At 42.8% G+C, this 13,075-nt stretch overlaps 1 protein-coding gene and 1 pseudogene across 3 annotated transcripts in view; one reads left to right on the top strand and one right to left on the bottom strand.

Annotated features, from left to right (window-relative positions):
* LOC140205086 (potassium voltage-gated channel subfamily KQT member 1) overlaps nucleotides 1-13,075 on the top strand; it is an 851,833-nt gene that overhangs the window by 705,122 nt on the left and 133,636 nt on the right. The gene's annotated exons all lie outside the window — the stretch shown is intronic.
* On the bottom strand, nucleotides 12,158-12,805 carry LOC140205503 (rho-related GTP-binding protein RhoC pseudogene; annotated as a pseudogene).

The raw sequence follows: 13,075 nt of genomic DNA, 5'->3' as shown, positions 1-13,075 counted from the left end.
GCACTCCAAAAATACTTTATTTCTGCAAAGTGCTTCAGGGTGTCCTGAGGTTGTGAAAAATGCTGAATAAATTTTTCTTCCTAACCTCACAACCATCAGGCTCTTGAACCAGAGGGGATAGCTTCACTGAACTTCATTCGCCCCATCACTGAAATGTTCCCACAACCTATGGACTCACTTTCAAGGACGCTTCACCTCATGTTTTTGAGAGTTATTGCTTATTTTTTCTTAGTATTATTGCTGTAATTATTTATTCTTATTATAGCTTTTTTCTCAGCTCAAGCTGGTAAAACCTGAGGTGCGGCATAGAAACATAGAAACATAGAAAATAGGTGCAGGAGTAGGCCATTTGGCCCTTCGAGCCTGCACCGCCATTCAGTATGATCATGGCTGATCATCCAACTCAGAACCGTGTACCAGCCTTCCCCCCATACCCCCTGATCCCTTTAGCCACAAGGGCCATATCTAACTCCCTCTTAAATATAGCCAATGAACTGGCTTCAACTGTTTGGGTGGCAGAGAATTCCACAGATTCACCACTCTCTGTGTGAAGAAGTTTTTCCTAATCTTGGTCCTAAAAGGCTTCCTCTTTATCCTCAGACTGTGACCCCTCATTCTGGACTTCCCCAACATTGGGAACAATCTTCCTGCATCTAACCTGTCCAATCCCTTTAGGATTTTATATGTTTCAATAAGATCCCCCCTCAATCTTCTAAATTCCGACGAGTATAAGCCTAGTCGATCCAGTCATTCATCATATGAAAGTCCTGCCATCCCAGGAATCAATCTGGTGAACCTTCTTTGTACTTTCTCTATGGCAAGGATGTCTTTCTTCAGATTAGGGGACCAGAACTGCACACAATACTCCAGGTGTGGTCTCACCAAGGCCTTGTACAACTGCAGTAGTACCTCCCCGCTCCTGTACTCGAATCCTCTTGCTATGAATGCCAGCATACCATTCGCCTTTTTCACCGCCTGCTGTACCTGCACGTCCACTTTCAATGAATGGCGTATAATGACACCCAGGTCTCGTTGCACCTCCCCTTTTCCTAATCGGCCACTATTCAGATAATAATCTGTTTTCCTGTTTTTGCCACCAAAGTGGATAACCTCACATTTATCCACATTAAATTGCATCTGCCATGAATTTGCCCACTCCCTGCATCCTCTTAGCATCCTCCTCACAGCTAACACTGCCACCCAGCTTCGTGTCATCCGCAAACTTGGAGATGCTGCATTTAATTCCCTCATCTAAGTCATTACTATATATTGTAAACAACTGGGGTCCCAGCACTGAGCCTTGCGGTACCCCACTAGTCACTGCCTGCCATTCTGAAAAGGTCCTGTTTATTCCCACTCTTTGCTTCCTGTCTGCCAACCAATTCTCTATCCACATCAATACCTTACCTCCAATACCGTGTGCTTTAAGTTTGCACACTAATCTCCTGTGTGGGACCTTGTCAAAAGCCTTTTGAAAATCCAAATATACCACATCCACTGGTTCTCCCCTATCCACTCTACTAGTTACATCCTCAAAAAATTCTATGAGATTCGTCAGACATGATTTTCCTTTCACAAATCCATGCTGACTTTGTCCGATGATTTCACCGCTTTCCAAATGTGCTGTTATCACATCTTTGATAACTGACTCGAGCATTTTCCCCACCACCGATGTTAGGCTAACCGGTCTATAATTCCCCGGTTTCTCTCTCCCTCCTTTTTTAAAAAGCGGGGTTACATTAGCCACCCTCCAATCCTCAGGAACTAGTCCAGAATCCAAAGAGTTTTGAAAAATTATCACTAATGCATCCACTATTTCTTGGGCTACTTCCTTAAGCACTCTGGGATGCAGGCCATCTGGCCCTGGGGATTTATCTGCCTTTAATCCCCTCAATTTACCTAACACCACTTCCCTACTAACATGTATTCCCCTCAGTTCCTCCATCTCACTGGACCCTCTGTCCCCTAATAGTTTCCGGAAGATTATCTCTGTCCTCCTTAGTGAAGACAGAACCAAAGTAGTTATTCAATTGGTCTGCCATGTCCTTGCTCCCCATAATCAATTCACCTGTTTCTGTCTGTAGGTGACCTACATTTGTCTTAACCAATCTTTTTCTTTTCACATATCTATAAAAGCTTTTACAGTCAGTTTTTATGTTCCCTGCCAGTTTTCTCTCATAATTTTTTTTCCCCCTGCCTAATTAAGCCCTTTGTCCTCCTCTGCTGGACTCTGAATTTCCCCCAGTCTCAGGTGAGCTGCTTTTTCTGGCTAATTTGTATGCTTCTTCTTTGGAATTGATACTATCCCTAATTTCCCTTGTCAGCCACGGGTGCACTACCTTCCTTGATTTATTCTTTTGCCAAGCTGGGATGAACAATTGTTGTAGTTCATCCATGCGATCTTTAAATGCTTGCCATTGCATATCCACCGTCAATCCTTTAAGTGTCATTTGCCAGTCTATCTTAGCTAATTCACGTCTCATACCTTCAAAGTTACCCTTCTTTAAGTTCAGAACCTTTGTTTCTGAATTAACTATGTCACTCTCCATCTTAATAAAGAATTCCACCATATTATGGTCACTCTTACCGAAGGGGCCCCTCACGACAAGATTGCTAATTAACCCTTCCTCATTGGTCAATACCCAGTCTAGAATAGCCTGCTCTCTAGTTGGTTCCTCCACATGTTGGTTCAAAAAACCATCCCGCATACATTCCAAGAAATCCTCTTCCTCAGCACCCTTACCAATTTGTTCACCCAATCTATATGTAGATTGAAGTCACCCATTATAACTGCTGTTCCTTTATTGCACACATTTCTAATTTCCTGTTTAATACCATCCCCAACCTCACTACTACTGTTAGGTGGCCTGTACACAACTCCCACCAGTGTTTTCTGCCCCTTAGTGTTATGCAGCTCTACCCATATCGATTCCACATCCTCCCGGCTAATGTCCTTCCTTTCTATTGCGTTAATCTCCTCTCTAACCAATAAAGCTACCCCACCTCCTTTTCTTTCATGTCTATCCCTCCTGAATATTGAAGATCCCTGAATGTTGAGCTCCCATCCTTGGTCACCCTGGAGCCATGTCTCTGTGATCCCAACTATATCATATTCATTAATAACAATCTGCACTTTTAATTCATCCACCTTGTTACGAATGCTCCTTGCATTGACACACAAAGCCATCAGGCTTGCTTTTACAACACCCTTGGCCCTTATACAATTATGTTGAAAAGTGGCCCTTTTTGATGCTTGCCCTGGATTTGTCGGCCTGCCACTTTTACTTTTCACCTTACTACTATTTGCTTCTACTCTCATTTTACACCCCTCTGTCTCTCTGCACTTATTCCCATCCCCCTGTTGTGAACTAACCTCCTCTCTCCTAGTCTCTTTAATTTGATTCCCAACCCTGAACCATTCTAGTTTAAAGTCACCTCAGTAGCCCTCGCTAATCTCCCTGCCAGGATATTGGTCCCCCTAGGATTCAAGTGCAACCTGTCCTTTTCGTATAGGTCACGCCTGCGCCAAAAGAGGTCCCAATGATCCAAAAACTTGAATCCCTGCCCCCTGCTCCAATCCCTCAGCCACGCATTTATCCTCCACCTCATCGCATTCCTACTCTCACTGTCATGTGGCACAGGCAGTAATCCCGAGATTACTACCTTTGCGGTCCTTTTTCTCAACTCCCTTCCTAACTCCCTATATTCTCCTTTCAGGACCTCTTCCCTTTTCCTACCTATGTCATTGGTACCTATATGTACCACAACCTCTGGCTCCTCACCCTCCCACTTCAGGATATCTTGGACGAGATCAGAAATATCCCGGACCTTGGCACCAGGGAGGCAAACTACCATCCGGGTCTCTGGACTGCGTCCACAGAATCGCCTATCTGACCCCCTTACTATCGAGTCCCATATTACTACTGCCCTCCTCTTCCTTTCCCTACCCTTCTGAGCTACAGGGCTGGACTCTGTGCTGGAGGCATGGCCACTGTCGCTTCCCCCAGGCAAGCTGTCCCCTCCAACAGTACTCAAACAGGAGTACCTATTGTCAAGGGGCACAGCCACTAGGGTACTCTATATTACCTGACTCTTCCCCTTCCCTCTCCTAACCGTGACCCACTTGTCTGCCTCTTGTGGCCCCGTGGCCCTGGTGTGACCACCTGCCTGTAACTCCTCTCTATCAACTCCTCATGCTCCCTGACCAGACGAAGGTCATCGAGCTGCAGCTCCAGTTCCCTAATGCGGTCCCTTAGGAGCTGCATCTCGGCGCACCTGGCACAGATGTGGACGTCCAGGAGGCTTGGAGACTCCAGGGCCTCCCACATCCGGCACCGAGGACAACAAGCTGCCCTCACATTCATACTACCCCTTTCCTCAAATAACAAAAAATGATTACCAAACCTTCCTCACCTCGCCCGTTTCCGCCTAAGCCCGTTGAGCCGAAGCCCTTAAGCCTTCACTCTGCTCCCGGCTCTCTCCGCAGCCCGCAAACTACGCTGCCCACTGTATGAAGCTCTGTTCCTTTTAAATCTTCCGCGCTTCACTGCCCGATGTCGCACGCCTGCGCAGTCCCGCCTCTCTGAACACCGATGGAAAAAAACCGAAAAATTCAAAAATGGCTTCCTCCGCACTCCCGCTCCGATTCTCAGACTTCCTTCTTTGAATTAACGAAGCACATTCATTTCTCAATTGCTAGAAACTTCTGGACTATTCTAGTGGTATTTATTATTATAACTTCCTGGAGATTTACATAAATATTGCTTTGTAGACCTGATTGTTTCATTTGGTATTGTGTAGTAACTTTGGGATAATAGATATTATCCCAAAGTTGTAGATATTACTATTGGAACAACGTATACCCTGTTCATGTTCCATTGTCTTTCAGTTTCCTCTTGTAATTCAGCATATTTCAGGCATTTTTCACTTACTGATTTCTGTATGCTTAGAATGAATATATCTATTAATCAAGCAGTTCTTGCTTGTTAATCCTGTATCATTATATCCGGACAGTTATTATGGATTGACCTATCTGTAATAATGAATCAGTTGCAATACTATTTGTATGTCTCTGACTCTAAAACTGGATCAGGCTTGTAGTTATAGTAAGCCATGGTGTATTTTATGAGTTTATATATTAAAGCAAGATCTCGGTGAATGATGTTTGCTACTTGATTGTGCCTGTGTAAGTAATCAGATTGAGTTAAACTGCTGTTGTAATGTGTTGGATTGTTTCTAGTTTCTGGAAGCATTTTGTGTGTTTATCGTCTTGAATCTGTTGGTCGTTTATTAGGTATTTTTGATTTTTTTGTGTTAACCACCTGATCCTGTTTTGCCACAAGGAGCCCCTCTGTTTCTGGGAAGAGGACTCCACCTCTGAGCAAAGCGTTTGATGCTTCCTTGTCGGCATCTAGTCTGCTCAGATCATGGGAATGTCTTCCATGGAGGGTCACACTCTTCCCTAGATTAACTTTCTCTTCTCTACTGACAATTTCTTCATTGTTCTTGGTTGTGCTTTCATTTGGGTTTAGTGTTGTGTACTTCTTACCAGAATTCCAAATGCTCACATGGAGTGCTGAATCCCGTTTTCGTTGTTGGAAGTATATCCTCAGAAGCTTTATCTGATTGATGTGTAATTGTTTTATGTCTGTTATTCCTCTTCCTGTTTCTGTCCTAGGTACGATTAATCTAAGTTCATTTGAGTGAACATAGAGTTTTCTAAAATTTGTCATTTCAATTTTTATTTTTCTTTGTGAATTTACCAGATCGCTTTCGGTCCAAGGTATTACACCAAAAGAATACATTAATATGGGGTTTATTGCCTTTGTTATATTTTTACTATTGAGCTCTATTTTCTTAAGCCTTGAAGTAAATTCTGTCAGAAGTTTTCCCTTTAGTCATAGTCATAGTCATAGCCATACTTTATTGATCCCGGGGGAAATTGGTTTTCATTACAGTTGCACCATAAATAATTAAATAGTAATAAACCATAAATAGTTAAATAGTAATATGTAAATTATGCCAGGAAATAAGTCCAGGACCGACCTATTGGCTCAGGGTGTCTGACCCTCCAAGGGAGGAGTTGTAAAGTTTGATGGCCACAGGCAAGAATGACTTGCTATGACGCTTAGTGTTGCATCTCGGTGGAATGAGTCTCTGTCTGAATGTACTCCTGTGCCCAACCAGTACATTATGTAGTGGATAGGAGACATTGTCCAAGATGGCATGCAACTTGGACAGCATCCTCTTTTCAGACACCACCATCAGAGAGTCTAGTTCCATCCCCACAACATCACTGGCCTTACGAATGAGTTTGTTGATTCTGTTGGTGTCTGCTACCCTCAGCCTGCTGCCCCAGCACACAACAGCAAACATGATCGCACTGGCCACCACAGACTGGTAGAACATCCTCAGCATCGTCCGGTAGATGTTAAAGGACCTCAGTCTCCTCAGGAAATAGAGACGACTCTGACCATTCTTGTAGACAGCCTCAGTGTTCTTTGACCAGTCCAGTTTATTGTCAATTCGTATCCCCAGGTATTTGTAATCCTCCACCATGTCCACACTGACCCCCTGGATGGAAACAGGGGTTACCAGTACCTTAGTTCTCCTCAGGTCTACCACCAGCTCCTTAGTCTTTTTCACATTAAGCTGCAGATAATTCTGCTCACACCATGTGACAAAGTTTCCTACCGTAGCCCTGTACTCAGCCTCATCTCCCTTGCTGATGCATCCAACTATGGCAGAGTCATCAGAAAACTTCTGAAGATGACAAGACTCTGTGCAGTAGTTGAAGTCCGAGGTGTAAATGGTGAAGAGAAAGGGAGACAAGACAGTCCCCTGTGGAGCCCCAATGCTGCTGATCACTCTGTCGGACACACAGTGTTGCAAGCACACATACTGTGGTCTGCCAGTCGGGTAATCTAGAATCCATGATACCAGGGAAGCATCCACCTGCATCGCTGTCAGCTTCTCCCCAGCAGAGCAGGGCAGATGGTGTTGAACACACTGGAGAAGTCAAAAAACATGACCCTCACAGTGCTTGCTGGCTTATCGCACCATGATCTATTTTCTTAGCTTGTTGATTTCCCAAATACTCACATTCATCCATAAGCTGTATTGTGTTTTGCTGCTCTGTTTTATATTCTACTAGCTCTATTGCACCCTTCTTTATGTGCAATGTTCTGCACTTATCTACTCCAAAGTTCATGTTTATATCTTTAGAAAATAGTTCTACTATTTAAATTGCTTTAGCATTACTGATGGAACATATAATTTCAAATCATCCATATGTAGAGGGTATGTCAAAGTACAATTTGTTTGGCTGTTTCTTGATTTGATAACCAATTTTCATCTGATTCAATAAAGTAGAGAGTGGTTTTGAAGGTAGACAAAACCATTGTGGGCCTAAAGTGTTACCCTGGAAAATGCCTTGATTTATTTTGATAACAGTGGTTGTTCTTTTTTGGCTTTTAATAGATAGGGTGATTATAGCATGCCAATCAATGCTTCATTAGATGTTGGTGGAATTTCACAAGTATTGGGTGTAGTTTATATATATTCTATTAACCATGAGTATGAGACAGAATAAAATGCTTTTTGGAAGACAACATAACAACATGGGAGATTTCTGCTTTTCCATCAAGCTTGATTTAGAATTAGAGAATCTATTATCAGTTAGACATGCACTGTACTGGAGGAACTCAGCAGGCCAGGCAATATCTACGGAAAAGAGTGAACAGTCGACATCGGGACTGGGATAGACCTTTCATCAGGACTGGAATAGAAGGATGAAGGAGTCAGAATAATAAAGTGCGGGGAGGGAAGGAAAAAGTTCAAGGTGGCAGGTGATAGGTGAAACTGGGAGAGGGAGCGGGGGTGAAGTAAAGAGCTGGGAAGTTGATTGGTGAAAGAGATAAAGGGCTGGAGAAGGAGGTATCTGATAGAAGAGGACAGAAAACCATGGAAGAAAGGGAAGGGGGAGGAGCACCAGAGGGAGGTGATGGGCAAATAAGAAGAGAAGATGTGAGAAGGAAACAAGAATGAGGAATGGTGAAAGTGAGGAGGGGGACAGTTTTCGCAATTAACTCCCTCTGGTGCTCCTCCCCCTTCTCTTTCTTCCATGGTCTTACATTGATTCTGTTGTGTTTCTTGTATTTACTATGAATGCCCGCAAGAATCTCAGGGTTACGTATGGTGACATATATGTACTTTGAACTTTGAAAACACTAGAACCTATGAAAAAGACAAGCCTTTTAAGCTGCACTTGATTTAAAGAATGTTTAAATGTGTAAACATAAACACCCTTCAAGAGGAGGAGACCAGCCTCTAGTTCTTTACTAGCTGTCAGGCTTCCTTTGCTTCTGTTGTGGTTTAAATGAGTGAGAGGGAGCATAGAGTTGGTGCTTGCAAAAGCGGCCATGGTTGGGGGCTTGGGGTTTGCTCCATCTGACACGTATGCTCCAAACGTGCTCTGAGGCTTTTGTGTATGGGGGATGGGAAGAGCATGTTTGCTTTTTGAAGGTCATTGAAAGTGTAGACTCGATTCTTAACTTTGACCACTCCCCTTGCTGGGTTCACAAATTGTGCTTTCTATTTACTCTGTGAATGATCCACAGAAAGAGACAGGTCCAGAAACTCGTAAAAACGGCAATGAACCCAGAAAGCTTATTACAGGAGCAAATCTAATTCTACTGCCAAACCTCAGCATAATCTTTAAGCCAATTAGGATGCAATATATTGAGCATGGACGCTTGCTTGCAGAGGTTGTGTGGCAGATTAAGAGGACTTGAATTTGACTATTTTTAAGCAAGCCCTTTTAACAAATTGTTGCAACTTGAATTCACCAGTGCTTGCTTACCTCAGAGCCAAATGTCTTAAAATTCCAGGAATTAAAGGATGACTGCAATTTTCTTGGAGAAATAGCTAAAACATATTGAACAATGATGATTCACCTTCAGCCCTCCCCCAGTTACATGTAGAAAATCTTGTTGTGTTACGATGTAAGCTTGGCTTTCTTGGGAGCATGGGCTAAAGTTCCTCGGCAGAGTTCTGAGCCCATCTTGTAAGCATAATGGAGACCTGCTTGCTGCAGATAAGCCCTCAGTCTAGCAACCCAGGTAGGTCTGCTTGTACCACTGTCCAAATGAAATCTGCTCTTCATGATTTGAAGAAGTGTATATCTGTACAGTTAGTGCCAAAAGGTCTGTAACTTATTTCATTCCCTGTAATGAAGGCTTATATCCTGTTCAAGACCAAATTTATACACATACAAGTTCAAGTTCAAATTTAAGTTTAATTGTCATTCAACCATACAGATGTATATTTCTTCCAGTGAGTATAGGCTCAAAGCCATCAAATGCTCCTCATATGTTAATCTTTCATTCCTGGAAACATTTCGTAAACCACCTCTGGACCCTCTTCAAGACCAGCACATCTTCTCATAGATAAGGGGCCAAAAGCTGCTCACAATGTTCCAAATACAGTCTAACGAGTGCCTTATAAAGCCTCAGCATCACATCCCAGCACTTATAAAAAGAATGCTAACTTTGCATTTGCCTTCCTTACCACCAACTCAATCCGTAAGCTAACCTTTAAGAGATCCTGCACAAGGACTCCCAAGTCCCTTTGCACCTCTGATTTTTGAATTTGCTCTCCATTTAGAAAATGTCTACACCTTCATCCTTTCTACCAAAGTACATGACCGTACATTCCCTACGCTATATTCCATCTGCCACTTCTTTGCCCATTCTCCCAATCTGTCTAAGTCTCCCTACTTCCTCAACATTATCTGCCCCGCCACTTATCTTTGTATCATCTGCAAACTTGGCAAAAAGACATCAATTCAATCATGCATATCATTGACATACAACATGAAAAGAAGCAGTCCCAATACTGGCCCCTGCGGAACAGCACTACACACTGGCAGCCAACCAGAATAGGCCCCTTTTATTCCCACTCTTTGCTACCTGCCAGTCAGCCAATCTTCTATCCATGCCAGTATCTTTCCTGCAATACCATGGCCCCTCCTTATCTTGCTAAGCAACCTCATGTACGGAACTTTGTGAAAAGGGGAGGGTGGGAGGGTACGTCGACTCAGACCATAAGGCCTGTGTCGGGCATTTTCATGTTGGGCAAGTGGCCAAGTGGATAAGACGTTCATCTAGTGATCTGAAGGTCACTAGTTCAAGCCTCAGCTGTGGCAGCATGTTTGTGTCCTTGAGCAAGGCACTTAACCACATATTGCTCTAGTGTCTGTGTGAGGAGTGGTGCCCCACACAGACTTCCAATCTGCACCTTGTAAGACATGAAAAAGGCTTTGTGAAAAGCATTCTGAAAATCGAAGTAAACAACATCTACTGACTCTCATTTGTCTATCCTGCCTGCTCTTTTCAGCAAGGATTTCCAACAGATTTGTCGGGCACCATTTCCCCTGAAGGAAACCATGCTGACTTTGGCCTACTAAGTACTCCGAAACCTCATCCATAGTTATGGATTCCAACATTTTACCAACTACTAAAGCAGGCTAATGGGTCTATAATTTTTCTGTTTCTGCCTCCCTCCCTTCTTAAAGTGTGGAGTGACATTTGAAATTTACCAGTCCTCAACAATCTCTTCAACGACCTCTTTCAGAACCCTGGGGTGCAGTCCATCTGGTCCAGGTGATTTACCAAATTCAGATCTTTCAGCTCCCAAGCACCTTCTCTCTAGTAATAGCAATTACGCTCAATTCTGCCCCCTGACACTCTTGAATGTCTTGCATATTGCTAGTGTCTGCCACAGTAAAGAATGATGCAAAGTACTTGTTAAGTTCATCTGCCATTTCTTTATCCTCGATTACTACCTCTCCAATGTCATTTTCAAGCAGTCCAATATCCACTCTTGCCTCTCTTTCTCTCTTTACTTTTTATATATCTGAAAAAATTTCTGGGATCCTCTTTTATATTATTGGCAAGTTCTACCTTCAATTTCATTTTCTCTCATTATGGCTTTTTTAGTTGCCTCTGTTGGTTTTTAAAAGCTTCATGGTCCTCTACATTCCCATTAATTTTTGCTATATTATATGCCCTCTGGTTTCCTTTAAGCTGCCTTTGACTTCCCTTGTCAGCCACGGTTGCCTCATCCTCCCTTTAGAATACTTCTTCATCTTTGGGATGTATCTGTACTGCACCTTCTGAATTGCCCCCAGAAACTCTGGCCATTGCTGTTCTGCTATCATACCTGACAGCATCCCCTTCCAATCAACTTTTGCCAGCTCCTTTCTCATGCCTCTGTTATTCCTCTTAGTCCACTGTAATAATGATACATTTGATTTTAACTTCTCCCTCTCAAACTGCAGGGTGAATTCTATCATAATTATGATCACTCTCTCCTGGGGGTTCCTTTACCTTAAGCTCCCTAATGAAATCTGGTTCATTACACAACACCCAATCCAGAATTGTCCCGGTGGGCTCAACTACAAGCTGCTCTAAAAACCCTTTCTCTCTTTTGGGATCTGGCACCAACTTGTTTTTCCCAGTCTACCTACATATTGAAATCCCCCATGACTATTACCTGCCCTTATTACATGCTTTTATATCTCCTGTTGAAATTTAGATCCCACATCTTGGCTCCTGTTCAGGGGCCTGGATATAAATCCCATCAGGGTATTATTTTACCCTTGCAGTTTCTTAGCTCCACTCTCAATGATTCTACATCTTCCGATCCTACATTTTTCTAAGGACTTGAGTTCATTTTCTCGCCAAACAAAGTCACCCTACCCTCTCCGCCTAGTTGCATGTCCTATCTTTTTTTAAAATATAAAAGGCCACAGAATAAAATGTTTACACAAACTAATTCATGCTTTGTATTAAATGTTCAAGTTAATGGAACTATGCATAAAAGTTGTATTTGACACTATGGTTACCTTGTTTTATAATGAATTTATAACAATGAAGATACCCAAATGGTATCAAATCCCACCCCCATTTCCCCGTCCCCTGATCATACAATACTTAAACCCACCCTGTCATGAGGTGCTGGTGTTCATGGTCAGGTCAACTCTAAACTCCTCCTATTGCCCTATTTCAGATACTAAGCATTACACAGCAAGTCAACGGCTCAGACTATAGTGTTTGAAAAGTAGTCATTTGGAAACCAGGGGCACAGCAAGTCTCCATATGCTGTGTAAAAAGTTGATAAATGTTATTACGTCTAATACAGTACATGTGATAGTATGCATTAGATCCCTACAACAACACACACTCGCGTCTCTTCTTATGTTTGACTTGTAATGCAGCCCGTGTGGCCATCTCAGAGACTTCCCAGACACCTTCCTTTGTTTTGGCAGAACACTCCATGTAACCAAAAGGACTGATCTTGTTGGTCATATCCTGCCCTTCCTCTGGCTTTACAGGTTCCTGTTTCATCTTGGCAAGTTCTTTCTGTTTGTTTTCATCATCTCTCAAGTCCTTCTTGTTTCCGACTAGAATTATTGGCACACTGGGACAAAAGTGCTTCACTTCAGGTGTCCACTTCTCAGGAATATTTTCAAGCTATCTGGACTATCAATTGAGAAACACATTAAAGGAACATTGGTGTCTGGATAGGAGAGAGGTCGAAGTCTATCATAATCTTCTTGCCCAGCTGTGTCCCAGAGTGCAAGTTCAACCTGCTTGCCATCCACTTCGATGTCTGCAATGTAGTTTTCAAAAACAGTTTGAACATACACTTCAGGAAGTTGATTTTCACTGAAGACAATCAGAAGACATGTCTTGCCACAAGCACCATCTCCAACAATCACCAACTTTTTCCAAATTTCAGCCATCTCTGCTGCGAGTGCTCAAGTCGATCTGGGACCACAGTAAACGCACAGCCTCCACCTCAGCTCCCTTGTCTGTCCTTTCAATACAAGATGTATCCTTGGATGTTCGGCTTCCAACTATAATTTACTTTCAGTCACGTCTCTTTGATGCCTACAACATCATACCTGCCAATCTCAAACTGCGCTACAAGGTCATTTACCTTATTCCGTATACTACAGGAATTCAAATATAACACTTCCAATCCTGTATTCATTACCCTTTTCAATTATGCC

This window comes from Mobula birostris, chromosome 11 (assembly GCF_030028105.1).
Source record: "Mobula birostris isolate sMobBir1 chromosome 11, sMobBir1.hap1, whole genome shotgun sequence".
Classification (NCBI taxonomy): Eukaryota; Metazoa; Chordata; class Chondrichthyes; order Myliobatiformes; family Myliobatidae; genus Mobula; species Mobula birostris.
Note: the sequence above shows the minus strand (reverse complement) of the source record. Positions and strands in the feature narration are given on the sequence as shown.